This window comes from Chinchilla lanigera, unplaced genomic scaffold (assembly GCF_000276665.1).
Source record: "Chinchilla lanigera isolate Chin_1 unplaced genomic scaffold, ChiLan1.0 scaffold00003, whole genome shotgun sequence".
In the NCBI taxonomy this organism is placed as follows: Eukaryota; Metazoa; Chordata; class Mammalia; order Rodentia; family Chinchillidae; genus Chinchilla; species Chinchilla lanigera.
This window is the reverse complement of record NW_004955404.1, coordinates 18,706,888-18,729,699: the sequence shown is the minus strand read 5'-3', so window position 1 is coordinate 18,729,699 and position 22,812 is coordinate 18,706,888.

The window sequence follows — 22,812 nt, the reverse complement described above, 5'->3', positions numbered from 1 at the left end:
GGAAAAAACTAAGTTTGTCTAGTGTTCTTCCTCTTCCCTCACTGGCTGCCTTTTTATTTTTTTATTTTTTGTTTTTTTTTTTTTTTTTTTTGCAGTACCAGGGATTGAACTCAGGACCTTGTGCTTGCCAGGCAGGCACTGTGCCACTGAGCCAAATCCCTAGGCCCTCTGGCTGCCTTTTCGACCTAGTCAATTCGGACCCTTTCTTGAGTGAAGGGTGCTGTCAAAATCCAGGTGTTGAGGCCGTTTCCACATGATCAGTAACAATAGAACAATACTTCACATTATGTACCAAAATATTCACAGAATTCCCTTGCCACGCTTTTGTTTGTCCCACACCCTTTCTCTCTGTGGAGCAAATTTGATTCCACACATTTGAGTTCCAAAGGAAATGGCAAGACACTAAGTACCACAGAAAATATAAAAACACAGGATACGGACTCTGATCTCAGAAAAGTGATGAGATTCATCAATGCTGAGTTTTTATCCCCTGAGCTCAACTTGCTCTTAATTGTAAGCATGGCTGTGCTAGTCATTCTTGTAAATAAGTGGATTGGGATTCAAAGATATTGAATCACTTGGTAAGGTCACTCAGTGAATGCACACAGCATGTCTCTTCTTCCTCCAGATCTTTTCCAGTACTTTTTGTAACCATAGGGTCTCCCCAGACTATTTTTTTTTTAAATAAAGCACAAAATTTGTCTTAGTCTGTTTTCTCTTGCTATAACAAAATACTTGAGATAGGAAAATGTGTAAAGAAGAGGGATCTACTTAGTTCACAGTTATGGAGATTCAAAACCACAGCACCAGCATCGGCACAGCGGTGGCAGTAAAGGCACCTTTGGTTCATTACAGCATAGTAATGGCATCATGGTGGGAGTGTGTGTCAAAGGGAGGGATCAGACAATGAGACTAGAAGCAGAGAAATGTCAGGGCAAGGCTTGCTTTTTCATATAACATCCTGTTCTAGTAGGAACTAATAGGATTTCCACAAGAATGACATTGACCTCTTCCAAAAATGCCCCCCCAATAACCTAACCACCTTCTGCTAGGCTGTGTCTCTTTAAGTACTGTTTCCTTCTAACACTGCCAAAATAAAGGTTCAGCTTCCAGCACATGAACTTTGGGAGACACAGCCAAGCCACATCCAAAAGAAGTGATCCACACAATACAACGTCAGTGCAAATAAGAAATAGAAGACCACTTCTTAGTGGTCATAAACAAATTTGTTACTATAGCAACAGTACTTTAGGAGCCTAGTGAAGCTGGAAATTATTTCAGGTGACAATGTTATAAAAACACTTTGAGAGAGTTAATATAATTAAATTACTTCTTGAAGAATGGAATCACTTGAGTGGGAGAAGAATAATTGACTAGGTGTTCTACCAGAAGGGAACAGTTGGAGCAAAAAAAGAAAAACTCAGCTCAGATTTAAAGCATGTATGCAAGTATTTAAACACATTTTTTTATTTTTGTATGTGTACGCTGAGAATTGAACTCAGACATTGTGCTTGCCAGGCAGGTGCTGTACCACTATCATGGTTTTGGGTTTTTGCAAGGGCAGCAATAGAATACAGGACACATATTTAATAAGATTATTTATAATAGTCACCTAAAGAATCATATACAAGAGAGTGCAGGAAATCTGTCCACACACTAGAGAACAAAGAATCCAGCTGAGGGCTTAGATCCCATGATAATGTCCTTCATGAGTCCAGCTGAAAACCGAGAGCCCATAGCAAAGCCTCCCACAAGTCCAAGTGGAAGCCCAAGGCCCACAACAATATCTCATGCAGGCCTGTTTCACAGATCTACACTGGGAAGGCCCAAGGGTCAGTGGTGGAATCTACAAAGTCTGTGCCAGCAGGATGAAGGATCTGTGCTAGCAGGCTGGGGGATCTTCACTGGAGCCAGAAAGCAACGCACAAAATAAGAACCAGAGCTTCCCCGAAAAGCACCACAGCCATCATCAGTAACAGTGAGGTCCCGAGCTCCTGTGAGTTCGCATCAGGAAAACCAATGTGACAAGCTTCTCCAGGAGACTGAACCAGGCACCTTCTTCCCCTCTGGATCCAGGAAGCAAGTGAGGACCAGAGCTCCCTCAAAGTGAACTGAAGCTATTCTCAGTGCCAGCAAGGTCCCAAGCTCCTCAGAGGATAAAGACATCCAAGTTCATCAGGAAAGCCAGCATGACAAGCTCCTCCAAGAGAACCAACAGCTCCTTACAACTTCTACCAGCTCCCAGCAGCATTTTTCAGTTCCAAACAGCCTAGCTTCTTCTCCAGATCTGCCTTTTATGCTGCCAGTAACAATCCTCAGGTGGGCCTCCCACACCCAGCGCCATGCTTACTCAGTTCAGCTGGGTATTATAGGTTGACCACCCGTTGTCAATCCACCACAATGGCTGTGCTATATCCCCAGCTGAAAGTATTTAAATAGATTGCTAGACTTTCTTTACATGCCTTTCTTAGTCCTGAAAAGAAGGCAACAGTGTGTGGCCTTCTTCATAGCCAGAAAAAATATCCATTTGGTTGGAACAGTAGAAGTCAGGCTCAGCAGCTTGCCAACTCAAAAGCATCTCAAATGACTGTATGACTGTATGAATTCTCACAAGCCTCGGCTTTTTCCAATGTAAGGTTTCGCCCTCATGCAGTTACCATGTCAACTCTTAACTAAGTAAAGTTTTAGAAAAATTATTCCCGCATTACTTCATATGCTGTCACAAATACATTGGTTTGTCAATTGTCATAGACGTGAGGGTCCCCCTCCCCCCACCAATAGTTCATTTTGAGGCATGGGAGAGACTCAACAAGCATGATACATTGTTTATGGAAAATAAGACAGATCAGTATAAGCAGTGAAAAAGAGAGACAGCAATATCTCCTAAAATGGTATATAGTCATAAGACACAAGGGTATATTCATTAGGCTTGACTGAGGGGAGACATTTCACATACAGTGTAATAAAGGTCAACAGATGTAGCTGTTACTGATTCCTTGGAGGTCTCCAGATTCCTTTCTGTAGTTCTTACACTTGTGGAAAGACTGTTGCCTGGAAACAAGTTTATTCCTCACAATGCTAATGTTAATCAGTTCCTTAATAGTGCTTACCACAAAAATGTTGGAATTATGAAATTACGAACTAAATATCAATATTTTTCTTTGACATCTCAGACCATAGTAAATTACCTATAGAGTTTTATATCATGATAATCTTTTTTTTATATCATGATAATCTTAACTAAAGATAATGAATAAACCATGAAAAAGGGTGAAATGAGACACAAAAACAACTAATAATAGATTTGTAGTCATTACTACCTCATTTGAAATTCCCACACACTGTGCTGCTTTTCCCTCTAAACTTACTTTTTAGCATTTTTGTATGATTCTCTACATTTCCCTAATATAATAAATAATTACTGTCTTCTCATTAGTAGTAATGCTTCTTTAACATCTTTGCATGCCCTAAAAGCTCAACAGATTTTTGCACATAATACTCACTTAATAGAAGCTACTTCTGATACTTTGAAATCTATAATATTCTTCAACTAATGTATCTTAGGTTTTTGAAATACATGCAGTGATTAGGTGACATTGACTCCCAATTAGCACACAGTCCAGTCAATACCTTGTATTTGTTAAATATATTATTGAAGAAATGAGAAGCATAAACTTACATAATATATCCTACATGGTATTTTAGATGATTTACATATTTTACATGTCACTTATTTAACATTATACTAATCATTATGTATGTAAATTTTATTCTTCTATTACCAATTTTGAAAAACTAAATGCTTCATTATTAGTTACCAAATGACTATTCAAATCCAGGCATCCCACACAAGTTGTTTCCATTAACTTCTTGAATCATCACTGCTATGAGTGAATTTATTCAGTACATAAGTAATTGGAACTACAGAGATTCTTAGATATGTATCATTCACTTTTTATAAAATCTTTGGATATAAGAAATGCTACTAGCTTGTCACATTATGACTCAAATAGAATTTTGATAAAATGCACATTAATAATGCATATTCAAATCTGTCATTAATGCTATCTGTTTATAAAACCAACACACTGTACGTGATGCCTCAATTTTGGGGATTCTATCTCATGAGGTACCATCTGGACACTGCAAATTAAAGTTAGTGTGCAGATATTGATATTGGCAGCACCATGGAGAAGATGAAAACCAACAACTGGGAGAGTACATCATTACAGATATGAATTCCTCAACATCTTTTAAATGTACCTAACTGAAGGTTGATAGTAAAATTAATGAGCAATCTGTTCTCATGCTGAATGTGCAAGATCCTATTATATAAAGTGGAAATGACTGGAAATGGGTCAGAAATGCACTTTGCAACATTAGTTGAATCTTCCATTGATTGATCAGTATCACACCATGTTTGACCCCAACAACTATTTCTACAGTGTTTGACACAAATAAAACAAGAAAAAAATTTTCAAGTAAAATCCATGTTTAAATAAATAAGAACCATTTTTCATAAGAAAGTGTCAATGTCTTTATGAGGCAATATGCCAATAAAATGTCCTGTCACATAAAGGAAAGCAACCATTTCAGCCTATTACATTGTGTTATTCTTTGAATGTGCCGGGCATTCATTTGGTAAACTGCTGTGTATTTTGTTTTACTCTCACAGCTGTAAATTGTATCTGCTTTCTTCTAAATTGCAACTTATTTAATGAACATTTACTCAGAAATTATGTCTGCATGACTTGACTGGTGAGTGTAAGGGAGGAATGGAGGTCATTTAATGCTTTAAGGATTGCACTTCCAGACTGGATAGAAAAAACAGCATCTACTAAGATTTTTCTCTCAGTGCATTCCAAATATTCCCCTTTTCACATCAACTAAGGCATATTGAAAGAGCTTCCTATTTAAATGTAGTAGAAAGAACCATCAAAAAGCCCAGAAGCCAAGATTCAAACCATAAACAACCAAATCATCAATGCTGGGTTGGAACAAGAATTGGAAAACTGACAGATCTTAGCTTTTGACTGCTTAATGCACTCCTATCCCTGTTTTGGGGATCAGAGGAAGGGGAGCCCCGTTGACCCAAATTGTAGTAAGTTTACTACCAGAGCAAAATTTGACCAAATTTTCCCAATTCATAAACAAGAACAACTTGTTAACTTGGAGAGAGAATTTAAGGAACATATTTTGCTATGGTCAGATCAAGAGATGACCTCATTACTACTTTAAAGACAGGTGAAATAAAGAAGAACAGACAAAAAAAGAGGATTTGAAAAAATATTGACATGTGTATCAAAAAGAAGGCAGACAATTCACATCTGTGAACTTTTCATTATTTTAAACATGTAGGAAGGTAGTATCCAGGCTCCTCTGCGGTGGCGGCAGGAGGAGGGGCAGGGGATGTGGGTTCCCAGGCAGCTCACGGAGGCTTCCGACGAACCGCGTTTCTTCCCACAACTGAAGATTTTCAAATCTTAAAATGCAACTGCATTTAACCATCAATTACTGGTTGTCTGATAGCAGTGGTCGGAGTTGAGAAATATATTTACATGAAAACCCTTTTTTGGGGGGGGGTACCGGGGATAGAACTCAGAACCTTGCGCTTGCCAGGCAGGCCCTGTGCCGCTGAGCTACATCCCCTGCCCATGAAACTCTTAATGTATTAAATTTTTCCATTATTTTTAATTTTGGCAATAAGAGATGGGGGTGCAACTAATTTACCAGACTTGCTGCATTCCTCTTTCCTCAATCCACTGGATGAAAGTGCTAAGCTATTTTTGTGTTTTGAAAATTTATTAACTCTAAATCATAAATATTCTCTATTTCTTATTTAATAAACCAGACTCTCTTACTTCTTGACTATCTGTGAATATTATCATCCTTACATCCACCTGCAGATCTCTTTGCTCACCAAGTTTTTTTTTAATAGTTCCTGTTCTCTACAGCTTTATTTTATCAGGAATTAGGAGTTTCTCTTTAAAAAGAATTGTGCATTTTTTGTTTTGTCCAGAGATAATTTCTGAAGGTTGGAAAGCAATATTCATTTACATGAAACTGACTATATAAATATTTTTTCTTTGCAAAGCACATATCAAGCTAAGAAGCATTTCACGCTCTAATTTATTAGCGTCTCTAAAGTCCAATGTCAGGACAAGAGTGCCACTCACAGAGGAATGTTTCTAAAATGAAGGACAAATGAAACTCTATTTTATATTCCATTAGCTGTTCCAAATAATAACACATTTTACCTTGCTTCACATATAGACCTTGACTTTCTACCACTTGTGTTTAGTCAGTTGTTTGGTTTTACCTTGATTTGGTTTTCTCTGTAATTTTAAATCCTTTTATTTTGCAGTGAGAAACATTTATCACTACTCTCTTAGAGCACAGACTTTCCTGTACTCAGCCACTTGAATATTTACTAGCTGATGCCTCTTTTAGATAATCATTTTAGAGGAGTGATGCTCAGTCCTGATAGAACTGCTTTCAAGGCCTGTTGCAAAGCCATCCTCAGATTTCACTTCCTTGGGTGCATTAGTCAGGGTCACTGCTTCCACAATTCTATAGCTTCTCTGCCTCTTGGTTTTTGCCTCTATATTGAGTAATTGCCTTTAAAATGATGCACAAAAGATAGTATTTTTAAAAATACTTTCATTTATGAAAATGTATTTAACTTCATTTATAATTGATGGGCAGTTTGTCTCCATAAAGAATGCCAGGTTGAATACCATTTTCCCTTAGAAACTTGAGGTTATTCTGACTTTAAGATCTATAGTCCAAAGTTGTTAATAAAAATACAGATTTTATTTGACTCACTGGAACTGACCTGATTTTAGTTTGTAAGAACTTCTTATTTCTATAATATCAAACACTGAGAAACTTTCTTTTACATTTTCCTAAAGAAAAGGAAAAGAAAAAATAAAATGTTCCTTGCATGCCAATTTCTGGCTGTATTCAATTTAAATTCTGACATCAATTTCAGTTCCTCCTCTTTCTTTTCTCTTTTTCTGAAAAACTAAATTCATTTTCTAATTGATTGTATATCAGACACCTGGAAAAGTATATGACTAAATAACAAGACTATTAAATTAATGTTTTTAAACTAATAGTAATTGCTTAGTCCTTACAATCTGTAATATCTTGATTATTCAAGTACAGAAAATGATTACAAAAAGGAAATAACCCAATATGATCATCTTGTGTTGAGGTCTAATTCTTATACTCCTCAATTCTACAAGGACACTTGTCCTAACTTCTAAAGCTGCTGACAAATTTAGTCTGGTTACTTTTTTTTAACTTCTATCTAAGAGGCCATATGATATTTTTACTTATATGTCTGCTTTCCTACACCCAACACTACTGTTATGAGGTTATGTTGCTGATTTCCTTTTGTGGCAGTCACATTATTATTTTATTTTAGTCACACTGATGCATGTTATAATATACCATTATTAACATTTGATCAGCTTTCATGTTATTGAATATTAGGATACCAACTTTTGGTTAGCCCTTATTCACGTCTCTGTTCAATTTTCTATTAGAGTGCCAGTATCATTCATAGTCGGTACAATTCATTTGTGTGTTACATGCATGGCAAATATTTTCTTGTCTATAGCTTATTTTTTCTCTTTTAATGCTGTCATTTCAAAACTAGACTTCTTTAAATAATATCATTCAGCTTTTATTTTTTCTCTTATATTTAGGTTTTGCATTTTATCTCAAATTCATAAAGAAGTTTTAGACTATGCTATAAGCTTTTATATTATGCCTTCTATATTTTAAATGTACATTAAACATGAAGTCAATTTTGTGTACTTTGTGACAGTCAAGTTTCATTTCTGTTTTATGAGAGGATTAAATTCATGTAGAGCTTTGACTGAAAATAACATCTTTCCCCTAGCATTATTTAATTTTTTCATGAATCAAGGTCTACCTGTATGGGGCTTTTCTATTGTTTTCTTTTATATTCTTAGTGCTTATTTGACTCAGTATTAATTCAACAGCCTCTAAAACATTTCTTCTTTATTGAACCAAATATTTACATCTAGTTATTCTTGTTGTTGTTTTTTTTTAATTTTTTTTTTCCAGTACAGGGAATCGAACTCATGACCTTGCGCTTGCCAGGCAGGTGCTATGCTGCTGAGCTAAATCCCCAGCCCCTACATCTAGTTATTCTTTAAGAGTATCTTGGATATGCACTGCCTTTTGCATCTTCACATCCTTTTTAATTAATTTGTCAAAACCCATCAGAGAAATTGCTGGAAAGTTAAAATTATGTTACATTTAAAGCATGAACTAATTTGGGGAGATTTGATATCATAACAATTTTGAATTTTTCAAGATATGAACATATTACTCCAGTGATTTATATCTTCTTTAAGGCTCCTAATGAGTTTCAGAGCTTTTGTAAAGGATTTTCCTATGTTTCCTTAGGTTTGTTTTTAGACATTTGGGGATTATTGATGATACAATAAAAATACTAAAACTTTCTGGATTATAGCTGTCAGCCATTTTGGTTTAATGTAGGTCTGATTTAAATTTCCAGTTTATATAAGTAGAAAACTGAACAACATGTGAAAGAATATGTCTGATTTTCAAGCATGGAAAACAAGACTAGCTGGTAAATGAAACTATAGTCAAGGAATGTAGATGGGTGAACCTTACAAGAACTTCAGCTTCCAGCTTCAACAGTTGCTGGTCTGAGAGATCCAGGGAAGTCGTGACCTACCAGATCGTTGTAATGTTGTTGATCAAGAAGTCTGAAATAGGAATTTAGATAGGTCAAGGTAAATATAAAATATTTAGATAAGAAATAGAGCAGAATACAAAAGAGAAAATAGTGGCAAAGATGGAGTCTAGAGATTTGTAAAGATAACTAAGTTTTCCATAATTCCATGATTTATGTACACAGAAGAAATTACCCAAAACTAGACAAAGAATCACATAAGTAGGCTCCGCAACTTCTGAAGCTCAGACCAGGTCACAATTAATTTGTAACCTATTAGTCAGAGCTCAATGACATCATAAACACAAGATTTTGGGTAGAACCGTAAGGATTTTACCTTAGCAGGAGTTATTAGCCTTATACTAAAGGATTGCATAATTTTATCATGACTAAGAATTAAGGTAGAGCTCTAAAGGACTAACATAACTTCAGGTAATATAACTGATCATACAATATAAAAGTCAAAACATATAATATATAATCAATCAATATTTACCAAGCAAATGAAGAATTAAAAAAATACGGCCCATAAATAAAGAGAAAAAAAACAGTATTAGCCAACCCAGAAATGACACAGATGATAGAAATAATAGTAGTTACCAAGAAGTTCCATGTGTTCAAAAACAGTAGAAATCATGAACAGGATTAGAAATTTTTAAAAATTAAATGTAAATTTTATTCTTAGTTATTGGTTGGTTATGCAGAAAAGCAAAATTTAGCTTTACAGAATGATGCTGAAAGGAAAGCACAGGTATATACGCAGGTCATATAATCCTCAAATAAGGCCTTGATCTTAGTTGGAAAAAAGTATAATTAATAGACAACTTCCTGTTATTCCTAGTTTTGCTGGATTTATCTCAGCATTTGACCTGAGGCTATACTATTCAGAATAACTCCTGGTCAGAGACTAAGGAAGAAGTTAATATCTGAAGTCACAATGCTCTTCAGAAGCCCCCAAACAATAACTGGGCAAAGCAGGGACAGAGGGCCTAGCCATTTACTCTAGAGGGAAGGGGTCTCTTTTGTAGAATAAATGAAGGATGAAAATGGCCAAGCTTCCTTCAAATGTGAATTGAAACAGATAATGAGTTTGCTTCCCACAGGAGTGAGCTAAAATTAAATAGCTGTAGTACAGTCCCACTGAAATACCGAAAACAAGGAAATTCTTCTCAAGGAGCAGAACTTTGTACATGTATCAGGGACATGTACAATATATGGACATGTACAATACTTGTCTTGAATTTAACAGTGGCTGTTGTATTGCATGTTGGTGTCTTCAGATTAGTCTTTCAGATTACTAGATATAAGCATGCAAATCTGGTCAAGAAAAACAATTAAGCATTAATGCTTCCTTTCAATAAACCAATAGACATCAGCAGTATAATTATCCCAGCTATCCTTGTTTAGTGAAGCTCTGTAGCATTTTTAATTACTTTTTATTCTCTTTAATTATTTGCTGAATCCTGCATTGTTACATCTGGTAATCTGAACAACTTCACTGAAGATAACAATATATAATATAATAACCATTGTTAATTCCTATCATCTTGTTTTGAAATCCTGTATCATTTTTATTGTTTTCGTGTTGTTTTGCCTGTTCTGTCTTTGTTGCTATTTTGTTATTTTTTTCCCTTTAAAACAAACAAAAAAAAATACTTGTCTTGAGAAAGTTATAATGCAGAATGTGAGTTTGGATAGTTTGAAATATTCCCCAGGTTCAGATGTACAGAGGTGGGACATACAGAGGTGATTCCATCTTGATTAATTTCGTAAATGGATGAATTCACCCTCGTTCAACTCAGGGAGAAATGGGTCCTTAGTGGGTACGGCTTGATTGGAAGAAGTAGACCACCAGAGTGTGCCTTCAGACAGTGGATCCTGTTCTCACTTCCTTCACTCTAGCGCTTTCTCTCCCTCAGCTTCTTGGCTGCCGTGAGATGAGGAGCTTTCCCTCACCATTCCCTTCAGTCACGATGTTTCTGCCTCAGCACAGGCTTAAATCAATGAATCTAGCTGACCACGCACTGACACCCCTAAGACCCTCAGCCAAAATAACTTTTCCTTCTCCAAGTGGACTTTCTGTGATATTTTGGCCACGGTAATAGAAAGCCTCCTACTACAGGAGGTTCAGATCCTTTAGGGATGAATGTCAGTGTGACTGTACCCACTAAGGACAACAATACGAACTGAGTGAGTAGGGATCTAAGATGAACAGCGGAGGAGACAGAAGATGAATATCAGTTGCAACCTAAAAGTCTACAAAGCTGTCAAAACTGTAATGTATCACGCAAACTTCTTTCCTATAAATTGTCCTCAGGAGCAGAAGCCCAACAATATCATTCCCAGAATTTATACCACAAAGGGACTCTTTAGGGTGTGAAAGGTCACTGACATGGACAGCAGTTCATGCCTCCTTTAGGACTGAAAACTTCATTTCCCGGGTTGTTGCTGGCCATTCTGCTGGCTATTAACCCTGACCTGTTCTTCAGAAGTTCACTCTAATGACTTTCCAGGTCAGAGGCTTTCCAGACAGCCTACACCCAGTGACTGGCTGAGATTTATAAAGTCCAGCTTCTGCCCCAAATTCAAACAAACACCAAAGTCCTTGAGAACTTCAAAACGTCAGTTGGAGTCAGTGCAAGACTTTATTGAGGCTGTATTGCACCTTTCTTCCTCTTCCCTTCTTATATGTTGATCCTAATAACCATCCATCATGCACTTCCCACATGTCTATCTTGATTCTCCCTGCTTTATGGGAAACCCATGCTATCACTCCACATCACACCATCAAAGTTATCCTTCAAGTATGCCCAGAAACTTTCTTTTGCAGAAGTTTATTAAGGTCTCTTCTCAGAGGGTCAGTTAAGGTTTACTATAGGAACAGATGTAATATCATATTGTAATATATATGGTATCTAATATATGATATATAAGTGATTTACAAGATAGGCTTGCAGTGGTCATCTGCAGAGTCAGGTGTGGAAGAGTGCAAACGTGCTGTCTGCCTGCTGGAGATCTGAAGGATCCAGTCAAAAGTCAAAGTCCTGGAGCTCACTGCAGAGTTCTGCGTGAGTTCCCATCAGGAAGCCAGAGAATCTGTACGGTAAGCCTAAGATGTCCGCACTGGGGGAAACAGATATCCAAAGATGACGGTAAAACTAGAGCTCCTCTGAAAAAGCAAAAGGAGTCTTCTCTCCCTTTTTATTCTATCTAGGCTGCATACCTATTGCTTGGTGCTACCCACAGGCAGGTGTGTCTTCCATACAAATCAATCTCCCAGACACAACAAGAACTGTGCTAAACTAATCCACTAGGAATTGCTTATTCATATAGACATACAATTAACTATACTGCCAGAGATCACCTTTTATTTCACTGATTATTTTTATTTCCTTTTGTATTCCTCTATAATTTTTATTGAAAATAATTTTGAAAGACAGGAATGTGTACATAATTCAGACCTTTAAGTTACTAAAAAAATTAACCCATGGGCTGATAACTCTCTACTCAAAAAATGTTCAGTGATAATTTTATGTAATTTAGATCAGTGATCACAACTGAAGAAAAAATGTTTATAAAGATATAATTCTGCAATATAAAGTTGTTAATGGGGTTCACAAATGGTAACGATTTTGGAAGATGACATATAACATGAAAAAAATAAATGTCATGATTTAAATAGAGTTGTATTTATAGTAGTACAATTGTGCTATCATAAATTGATTAGTCAATTATAACCAAAAGTTTTACTGCAAAATTGTATTTGTTTTTTTTTGATAAAACAGTTTTGAAAATAAAATACCAAATTCATGCATTTCCTTAATCTACTATACTGATACAATGAACAATATTTCCATATAATTTCAGAAATTTTATGTTTATAAATGTTATAAATTTAGAGGTAGAAGCTAAAATTACTAAATATTCTCTGTCTGTTGGTTATTATGAAATATGTTCCAATAAATTTGTATTTAACATTAAACTTTATTTATATAAAGACAGGTCAGTAAAAATAATCTGTCTTGAATGGCAAATTACCTTGAAATAATTCCTTTGGAACAATTTCTATTTCTAGGCAATAAGGTCAACTCCAATATAACAGCTATTTTATTTTCATTAACTCAGAACATACATTTTTCAAAGTTCTCATGTAGGTTGCAAATAAACCTACATGAGAGCTGCATGACACTGAAACAATTAACAACATATGTGATGTGAAAATGACTCAAAGCTCTCAAGAAGCAGGCTTTGATGTAATGATCTACACATGATTATTTTTTAATTTGGTGATCTATGTATAGCAATACATTTTAGAAAAAGGAGGTATAAAAACATTTATAAAAACAAATCTTGGAAAATACACACTCAAATGATAATTATTTTGCTTTGTAAATAATTTAAAACAGCTTCATGGTGAGTAGGACTCTGTTAGGTACGTAGTTTTGTTTCGTGATCTCACATGGTTCATTTATGCGAATGTGTTCATCCAATCTCTGCTTTGAAACTGGAAATCACAAGAGTTAAATGTATAAACCTAATACAGTAGTACATGCCTGCAATCCCAGCCACTTGGGAAGCTGAGGCAAAAGAATCACTACTTTGAGTCCAGTCAAAGTAAAGTAGCAAGAATGTGTCTCAGAAAAAGAAAAAGACAGAAAGAAAGAAAGAAAGAAAGAAAGAAAGAAAGAAAGAAAGAAAGAAAGAAAGAAAGAAAGACTTCAAAACTAGCTTAGTAGTAGAGCTATATTATTTACAATTAAATCACAAATAACATGTTTAAATTGTACAGGTAAACTGACTGGACAGATGTACCCCAAACTTACATAGTGGTTAAAATGTCTAGTAAGGTATAATAATACAATGACTACAAATATTATTTCTGTCTTATCCAGAGTAGGTTTTTGGTTCGTAACAACTCTTACTGCTAAAAACATCCTTTTATTAATAAGATTCATTATCTAGAACATTCATCTAATGTAGTCTTCAATGCAAATTTCATCATTTAAAATGAGCAATTCTTAAATTTAAAAGGTTATAAGTACAAAGAACAAAGAGTGTTACACCAAAAAGTAGCCATCAAGTAACAGATGTTAAATGTTTTATTTCACTCTGAACATTAAAATAACATTAAAATATCCAGCCAAATACATGAAACTGATCATGAATCCAAGAATGTATAAACATGCATACTTTCTATCATTTAACTTAGTACTTAATAAAAATAAAATGAAAGAAGGGCTTAAATTCATTTTTCTGTACTGAATATCCAGGTTCTTTAGTATTACTTATTGAAGAAGTACTTCTTTGGGTGTTTTTGGCAGCTTTGTCAAAAATCATTTGATTTATAACTATGTTGATTTATTTATGATGCCTCCATTCTGCTCCATAGATTTCAGTATTTGTCTTTATGCTAGTACCATGCTGGTTTGGTTACCATATCTTTGCAGTAGACTTTGAAGTTAGGTGTTGTGTTGTCGCCTGCTTTGTTCCTTTTATTCAAGATTCCTGCGGCTATTTAGGGTTCTCAATGGCTCGATACAGGTCTTAAGAATCATTTATTCCATTTCTGGGAAAAGCGTAATTTGAGTTTTGGTAGGGGTTATGTGAAAACTGTAGAATATTTAGATAGTACAGGTATTTTTGAAGCATTCATTTTTCCAATATAAGAATGTAAGAAAGATTTCATACATTTGAGTCTTCTCCAGTTTCTTTTATCAATATTTCATAGTTTTAGTGGATAAGCCTTTCAGATTGTTGGTTAAATTATTCCTAAGTAGCTCATTTTTTTTTTGCAATAACAGTTATAAAAGGGATAGTTTTCTTGAATTCAGGTAGAGACATAATAAGTTCAAAACAGCTACTGTGCAACATAATTCCAGTAGTGAGGGATAATGTAATATACTTGAAAATCAGAGAGGGTGTTTTAAATGTTCTCATCATGAAAATGATAAGGACATGAAGTGAGATTAGTGTTAGTGTTAGTTTATTTACTGTCTTAATAATATATGCATATTTTGATACATCACATTACACAGCTTAACTATGTAAAATTTTATCAATTTAAAATAATTTTCTATAAATAAATGAATAAAATAAAGGATATATGATAGCAAACTAGAAAGCCAACTCTTGGGAAAGGAAGGGGATGGTGCAAAGAAAGAGAGAAAATGTTAAAGAGATTGAAAATGATCGAGATATCTCACACTCATGTACTCGTATTTCATAAAGAACATCACTATCCTGTATTATTAACATGGACTACTAAAAAATAAAAACATGGCAATTCACATTTTTTACTTTTCAGTTTTATTCATACATGTTTCAATTTCCAAATGACTGGAGAATTGGTACCTGTGTACAGCACATCTTTCTTCTTTTCCTTGCCCCCTTTCCCTCCCCTCCTCCCCCTCTGTCCCTCTGTTGGTTACCTCCCCTATTGCAAAGGATCTATCTTTTTGTTTCCTATTATGTATCTTTTATTTTGCTCTTTAATTTGTTTATATTCTGTGTTTCTCATATAAGAGAAACCATGCAATATTTAAACTATGTCTCTGACGAATTTCACTTAACCCTGTGGTCTTGGGCTGGGTATATAGCTCAATGGCATAAGTGCCTGCCTGGCAAGCACAAGGTCCTGAGTTGGATTCCTGGTACCAAAAAGCAAAGAAACAAACACTGTGGTCTCAAGGTATGTCCATTTTCCTACAAATGACTCAAGTTTATTCTTCTTTATGAGAAAGTAGTATCTGACTGCATAAATACATGTTCTTTATGCATTCGCCTGATGTTGGTGAGGCTGCTGGGTAAAATGAACACTTCTATACTGTTGGTGGGAATGTAAACTAGTTTTAATAAGAAGCACTTTCACTAAATTATGCACATGTACAGCCAATAAGCCCTAAGGCATTTCAGCCTCACACTATGTTCCTGGTGAACTGTGCTCACTGATAGTACCTGTATTTATTTTCCAGGGCTCCCATAACAACGCACCATTGACTGAGTGGCTTAAACAAAGAAAGTCATGGTTTCATGGTTCCGAAGGTTGAATGTTCAAAGTCCAGTTGTTGGCAGGCTGTCTTTTATCTGCAGCTGCTGTCCTGGTTGGATGGATGACTGTCTTTTCCCTGGTCCTCACCTGGCCCTTCCTATATGCACACACAGCTCCGAATGGTAATGTCCTCTTCTTACAGGGACAACAGTCACGCTGAATTAAGGTCCGCACACCCAAACTCATTTTATTTTCCTTACCACTGTAAAGGCCGTATTTCTAAATACAATCACATTTTGAGGTACTGAGGTGAGGAATTTAACATAAGAATTCTGGGAAAACATAATCAACCCTTAACACGAACCTTAAGTGTCCCAGTTCTTTTCAAAAAAAGTCTCACCTTGCTTTTGTCTGACATCCTCTCTTCTGTCCTGAAAGTTCTTGGTCCTTATGTTAAATGACAGAATAGTGAGGTAGCCTAATTCCCCCCACACTTTGCAATATGGTTTTGCGTCCTTTTCCTTAATTTGCTAACACCTTCCTCCATCAGCTGCAATATGTGCAGGAGCCTAAAGTGAAAGTAATTTCTGAGTTCTGGGTGTCCATTCAAACTAAATCTAGAAACTGGACTCTGATCTCCCATTTAACTGGATCAAATCCATCTTCTACCATACCTGCAGTCCCAGCAACTGTGGAGCACAATTATTGGGTGATAGATGAAGGCCCAAGAGCTTCTGAATTATGCAAGGCCACAGAGTTAGTACGTGAATAGAGTATAATGTGAAATCACTATCTGGAAAATAAATCACTGGTTGTAATCTCTAGGCCTAGATACTTAAATAATATTCTGAACATTTTTCTTCTGTTTAACAAAGTAAACATATTGCTATGTATTACGAGGGTATGAATGTATTTTTCAAATACTGTAGGAATAAATTGAATTTTAGCTCTGAAAGGGTTCTCAAACTATAAAATTAATCATACAAATTACCTATGTTTACCACCTTAAAGGATATGTCTAACCTTGAGACTAGTACTTCTATTATATTTAAAATAGGCACTAAAATTAAGTATATATGCATTTTTCTACACATATAGCTTATCATTTACAGTGATTAGTCATTTTACAGTCTATGTTCTTAACTATGTGACAATTTCATATTTTTAACAGATACTTCTAGTGACAGAGAAAGTTAAGTTATTCTATCATAAATTTAATAGTATCATTCTGTCAATCTAGAAGATAAGATTGTAAAGAATATCCAACCTGACTTTTCACATCTCTGTGAATCTCTACAGTGAGGAGAGACTGGCCCCTTATTTTTATGCTATTTTTAGCAGATCTGTTAGGTACAAACTGGAAGCTAACCCTTAAGTTCCTTCCCAGATATTTTTGGGTCTCTCTGCCCAATAGGATGTTGAGTATTGATGACGTTCTCTGCAAATACCCACAATCTGGGGAATATAATGGTTAGTTTGGCATGTCAAACTGACTAGACCACAGTGTCTAGATACTTGGTTAAAAATTATTCTGGCTATTTTTGTGAGAGTAGTTTGTTTTTGTTTTTGATTAAATTAACATTTATGTAGGGGCGCCTTAGTAAAACAGATTCCCCTCCTTAATATGGTCAGGCTTCATTCCATCTGTTAAAGGAATGAATTGAATGAAAGACTGTCTTTCAGCAAGTAAGAGGGAATTCTGTGTACATCCAGTATATATTTTAGCTCATAAGTAATCATAACAAACTAATACTTGGTCAACAGTTAGAAATGCAGCATTAAGCCTGAGTTATTACTTAACTTAATGTAACTTAATGTACATATTACTTAATGTAAAATGTGAAAGTATAAAATGCAAAATATCTACAATTTTTCTTTCTAAATAAAAAATTGGGGAAAGAATAAATGTTTATGAGAAAAGCAAACAAGGGAGGATATGTTTCACAGTGCCTGTTATACAATCTGATATACTTCTTTTCCAGATGAGGAATTGGACTTGAAAAGTCACTTGCTTGTAGTAATTAGGTACATATAAAAATAAAGGTAAGGAGCAATTGAAAGGTGTATTTAAAGGTACAACTTTTTATATTACTCATTATTTGTCAAAGTCACATTGCTTTATAGCTAGAATAATGAAAAGAAACAATTAGCAGTGTTCAATAGCTAATTGAAACAAACCAGCACACAGAATAAAATAACCAAATGCAGCCATAAGGGAGAATTGAAGCTTTCAGAAGCAAATTATTATTAAATAGGTGTAGGTCACGATCCTACCAAAAAAGAAAATAGTTGGTATTCAGTGAACAATACATATTTCAAAAAACAAATGTTTGAAAAATTCATCATTTTAACATCAACTACATTTAAACTATTTTTAAAAAATAACTTTTGACTCATAAAATTTGTTTCATTTCAATTCACTGTAATTACAAAATACTTTTCTTGTATAAACTACATCTTTCAACTTACAAAATTACTTTAAACTTTAAAAAATGCCCTTGGGTTTGGACAAGCCATAAACTCATTTAGGAATCTGATAAAACGTTTATTAATGACCATTAAATAGTAGCTCTCTGAATGATTACAAATAATCATCTGACTACAGCTGTTTCTCAGTAGACATAAAATAATCACACATGAACTCCGGTATTGGACATTCTAGTCTGCAGCAAGGACAATAACCAGGATGAAGGTATGTGAAAAATATGCCTACTTTGTCACTTAAAATCCTACATTTGCTGGGGATATAGCTCAGCAGCACAAGCACCTGTGTGGCAAGCACAAGGTTCTGAGTTCAATTCCTGGTACCAAAAAAAAAAGTCCTACATTTGTCTTACAATATCCTACCCCCAAGCTCACATTATAAGAGTAATATAAAGGCAAAATAAACATAGATATACTTCTTTCAGTTCTTCTAAATAATTCTTCCTTCTTTTGCTCTCAAATTAATGTCTGCTATGTACCAGCTTGACATATATCCTGACCTTCGGGTAGCATCTTGATTAATCATGGATTTCAGATTCAATTTGCTTTCTTTAGCTTTGACTCTTGGACTCAGACTTCACACAAGATTCTAATGTAACAAATTTAGTATTTCTCCTTTAAAATGTTTTTACACACAAGAAATGGAATTAGTACATGCTCTTTGTGATTTTTTTTATATTTTTAACATATTGTGAATATTTTCTATATCATTCTGTTTATTATGACAGTGAACCTTAGGAACTGTCCTCTGTGCTTTATACTAATATCTTACTTTTCACAACAATCCACTCGCTTCTTAATTAGCTGAGAAAATTGAAACCAACAGCAGAGAACTTCAGAGATTCCAGCGCAAATCCACCTGGCTATCAGAATATCTGCCCTTCAATCTCTTCTTCCACTTTTTAATGGGAGCAACCTTATCAAACATCTACCTAAAGTCAGCCCTTTGAACACAATCACCAGAGACCCTCATGTTTCACCTGCTGAGGAAGAGCACTTTGACAGGAGATCTTCTCTTCAATATCACACATACTTCTACTGAACATCAAATGGGCTGTTGTTTGACCCATTTCTAATCCATCTTACTGGGAACCAATTTCTCTGACCTCTCCATTTCCTAACTTCTCTTTGAAGCAAAATCTTGTCAGAAGTTGTTATCCTCACTCTTTCTAATTCATCTCCTTGGGCTGGGGATCTAGCTCAGCGGCACAGCTCCTGCCTGGCAAGCACAAGGTCGTGAGTTCAACTCCCAGTACCGGAAAAAAAAACAAATCAAAACTAATAATAATAATAATAATTCGTCTCCTCTTGGGCCACCTCAACCTATTAGACTTAGGTCAAGATGTCCCTGAAATCAAAATTAGTAGTGATCAACTGTCGCTAATACAGTCACCTTTCAATCTGCATCTTACTGGATATGTAAGAATCATCCTGTTGATACTCACTTCTACTGTATTCATTTATGGTTTCCAGAGAGCATTTATACGCTGATGACATCCACTTATTTTTTTTACCTCTAACTTTCCCCTGATTCTCAGGGGAATAATTGCCTTCTCAACATTCCCACTTAGATGCCTAATAAAATTCCAAATCAACACATTCAAAATGGATCCCCTTCAACTTGTAAGTTGGATAATGTCTTTTCTCTGAGGAAATAGTCTTTTCGGCCATAATGAAAGCTGTACTTCTCTGTGAGGCTCCAAGACACATCATTATCTGGCTGGCGGACCACCTCGACTAGGTCACCAGTCCTATCTGTGGCCTTTCTCTCCACTCACTACACTCCAGTCATCTTGTCTTCCACCTTGTCTTTCCCAAGAGTGCCTCACGAATATTCATCGCTTGCTCTGTCGTATGGCCTTTGCTCTGCTGGTTTTTCCTGCCCTGAAAGACCTTTCTCCTGATATCCTCTTGACTAATTCCCTCTCTCTTTGATTTTTGCTCATTTGTTGTCCTTTCAATGAGATTTATTTTAACTGCCCTTTCTAAAACTGCACGCACATATTCTCACCTCAGTTTCATGTGTACTTGTTACCTAAAGAAGCAGATATTTTCCTTGTTTATAATTATGCTTCTTAATTTAAAATTCATCTGTCAAAGTAAACTTCGCTCTGGGTCTGTTTTGTAATATGTTATATTAGCTGAAGTGTCTAATTTGCTTACTGCAACATAATACACATGAAATAAATTGTTGATAACAATTAAATATCAATAGGTATCATCCATATCTTATGGGTTTTAAGTATGATCTGTTTTCTTTGGGATTTTTTTTCATTCTTAGTAACACTGATAGATATTAAAATGCTCTTGAATGGTAAGAATATATTATGATATACTAATAGGGTTTTATTTGAATTTTATTTTGCTATTTAAAATGAATTAATTCTTTTTAGAGTGGTTAATCAACTTTTTTTCCTATTCCATTTATTAAGCAACTCATTCTTTCTCCATCTCAACAGCCATGCATAGAAATAATATAAGGAGAAGGAAAGGATCAACCAAACCAAAAGCTGATAGCACATGAATGTGATAACTCATAATTAATAACTGGGTTATCTATTTATTATGTGTGGCTTGTGGTTATGTACTTAAGTCTATTTCTGAGTTTTTGATGTTATTCCTTCATCTTGTCTATTCTGTTCCCATCCCCACATCATCAGTGGCATTTTTTTAAAAATATCTTTCCCTTGCTCAAAATCTTGCTCCTACATTTTCCTCCCAGTAAAAGCCACTTATCTGTTTATTCTTTTAGTGTCTAAAATGTACAATTTTATAATAAACTTAAAAATTTTTCAGGTACGTCTCCTTTTTTCAAAACATATTATTACTTTTGATAGTTTCAAATATGTTTTTCTCAGTCTACTTTTAAATTCAATTAGAATTTCATCAAATATAGCCATTGAACTTGCACAAGAGCCCAGGAAGTTCTCCAAAAATGAGCCAGCTTGCATAGAAAGAGTTGGGCTCAATGATGGCCACTATCGCTTCCACATAACCAGCTGGAAACTGAGCCATATCTGCCATGAAACACACAAAACCTATTCAAGTGAAAATCGGCAAACAAGTGAATCCTGTACTGAAATCATACATGCCTACTAGGCAAAGCCAGACCTGTTGTGCCTTCATAAGGGAGAACCGCCCACCTGCAATCTTGCTGCATCATGCCTAACTTGGCAAAGGTAGAGATCTGGTCCAGAAATACCTGCCGATCTACAAAATCTCTCAAACTTCCTTCACTAGCATTATGCAGAATACCCTAATTCTGACAGTTCATAAACATGGTTTTGTTAAGGAGCAGCTAGTAAATATTTTAGATGTCACAGACCTCATATGGTCTCTGTTTAAACTCTCCATTCTTTTCACTCTCCACCTTTTTATTTTCCTTCTTTTCTTTCTTTTCACTTTTGTTTTACTCCTCTTTATCTTCTCTCCTCTTAAAATTAAAAAAAAATAGATATTTTATTCACAAGCCATACAAAATTGTCCAAAGTCTAGATTTTAGATTACGTTGGCCAGCCCCTGATCTAAAGGCAAATGCCTTCTCTGCATACATGAATATCAATCAAGAGCTTGGCCTGTTATTCTCATAATATCCCATGACACTCTTTCTGCTCAGTCCTTCTTTCCTCCCCTTTTTCCAGAGATGATAGATTAGCACTGTAGGTAAGGATTCCCTTTGTTTCCTCCTTTACCCTTAACAATTGCTTATCCTAAGAAATGTATTATATATATATATATATAGCTAATCTCATTTGGTGTCTATTATAAAATGATCCAGGTGACTAATCTGGTGACTCTGTCTCCAAAACAACAGATTTTCCATCATACTCATTCTTCTTCTTTGAGGTAAAAGGCATTAGTTTGCTGGGGCTCCCATAACAAAGCACCAAAACCTACATGGCTTAAACAAAAAGAATTTTTTATTTCGCAGTACTGGAGGCTAACACTCCAAGATCAAGTTGTCCGCAGGTCTGGTTCCCTTGTGGTGATTTGCTGGCACTTTGATGTGTTTCTTGTGGACAGTGTTCTCCCTGGATGGATGTATCTCTTGATATGGTGTCTTTTTATTAAGATGCTAGTTGTACTGGCTTAGAGATCTACCTTACTTTACTAGTCTGACTTCAAAGTAGCAAATAATGTTTTCAGTGACCTTGTTTCCAAATTAGTATATATTAGAGATTAGAATTTACAGAGTTGCAATGTTCATCATAAAGCAGAACTTAACATTTAACATTTTGCTTGATGTTCTTGCTCTTAAAAGATATTTCATCCAACTTCTGCCAAAGAACAACACTTCGCTCAGTTAGTCCTTCATTCTTTCAGTGTTCACTTATCATTTCTTTTCCATTTCCATCTTTCCTCTCTTCTTTTCCTTGGGGAGAGGAGACAAATTCTTCTCCATTTCTTTTTCATATCTGATAAACACTGCCCTAGAGTAAAAATAGGACTGTTGCAATAAACGTGTCTAGTCTGCTGGATGCAAAATTCACATTAAAATAGTATTTCACCCTCCTCCTTCAGGCAGCAGACAAGCAATATAAAGTGTTATCACAGGAGCTTATGGAGCGCACAACAGAAATTTATTGCTTCCTAAGACTGATATCTC